A 1,518-nucleotide genomic window follows, 5' to 3' on the forward strand; every position below is an offset into this window, starting at 1 on the left:
AATTCTCTTTAAGTCAAGTAATATCCTAACATTTAAAAGGGAAATGAAAAATTATTTGTTAGGTCAGCAATACATACAATACACATAATTTTGTAATAATTTAAGGTAGAACAAAAGCACCATATGTTATGATACAGTTAATACATAGTATGTGTATGTGTGTGAATGTAAATGTGTAGGTGTGTGTCTGTGTATGTGTGTGTGTGTGTGTGTGTGTGTTGTGAGAATATATATATATATATATATATATATATATATATATATATAACGGCCATGCCACGTTGAGTACACCGCTTCCCGTCCGATCAGCGAAGTTAAGCAACGTTGGGTCTGGTTAGTACTTGGATGGGTGACCGCCTGGGAACACCAGATGCTGTTGGCATAACGTTCTCCCTAGGTGTCAAGTGGGGTTGGTGGAGGATTAGTGCCCCTTCCTGTAAAACAATTAACTCTAAGCCCTTGTCCACCCCGTTTGGGATACATGGCGTCTGGCAATGAATGAATGTACATTATATATGTATGTGGGTTGTTACATAGCCTATGATTTCATCATCCTTTGTGTAATTCTAACGTACAGTATGCTGCATGTTTGATCACGAGCGTGTTCTACCTCACTCCCCCCCTCCTCCCTTATAGTAGAGTAAGTCGTTCTTTCTGTTGTTCAGAGCAGGAGTGTCAACAATTTGTCCCCTCTGGCTTCATTTGCGCGTCCTTCTTACAAGTTGTATCAAGCTCTGCCGGCCCCTATATAATGAGCTCAGTCTCTGCATTAATTGCCACTTAGATCTACTCCTCATTTTGCTCACATCTCTGTCCTCCCCTGTACAGTTGTTATTATTGTGAGTGCTCAGGAAGTCTCCAGCCATCTAGCAGCTGTGTAATTTGAGTATAAGTGTTATTACATTTTTTCTTGTACTGTATAGCATGGGGTGTTGATTCGTAGGCCTAGTGAGGTTTTTGTGATTCATGTGTTTTTGTCAGTCATTTTTGATAATATTTTGTATCTGTAATAATATATCTTGCATTCACTGAGTATTATCCGGTATTCTCATTTTATCAGGGCTGACTTAGATAAATTTACTCTTGCTAATTTCGTGTTAATAGAGGCTATTGCAGTTAACCATATATTTAACCTGTTTTTTGCCATTACATTACCCTTATGAGTCCTGAATGTTTTGTTGTTAGTTTGAGCATTAAACTTTAACTTGTAATTTTACCTAACTCTTTTGTTTTGAACCTGGAACTTTACGGGACAATAGTGATTTTTAGTATTCTCACTTAAAGTGTATATTATCTTTCTCTGTTCCGTAACATAAATTGGGCGACCTCTTATCAGGATATTCAGGATATTATCATAAGGATATTGCTTGATATTTTGTGACTGTGATTTATTCATGATGTCTACTATTACTACGCTTGATGAAGCCAAAGATTTTTTGTCAAATGTGCAGTGTGTGATGTAGAAAACAGAACAAAGAATGAACTTAAGCTTGTTGCTCAACAATTGGGAATTCCTGT

General features: G+C 37.1%; 1 non-coding gene across 1 annotated transcript; it reads left to right on the forward strand.

Moving 5' to 3' along the window:
- The first annotated feature begins 263 nt into the window (after positions 1-263).
- LOC145405188 (5S ribosomal RNA) lies at positions 264-382 on the forward strand. The gene has a single exon (XR_013898289.1). It is a non-coding gene; the product is annotated as a 5S ribosomal RNA (ribosomal RNA).
- The last annotated feature ends 1,136 nt before the right edge of the window (positions 383-1,518 follow it).

Source organism: Coenobita brevimanus, chromosome 65 (genome assembly GCF_032717465.1).
Source record: "Coenobita brevimanus isolate Jiangsu-jjx chromosome 65, ASM3271746v2, whole genome shotgun sequence".
Classification (NCBI taxonomy): Eukaryota; Metazoa; Arthropoda; class Malacostraca; order Decapoda; family Coenobitidae; genus Coenobita; species Coenobita brevimanus.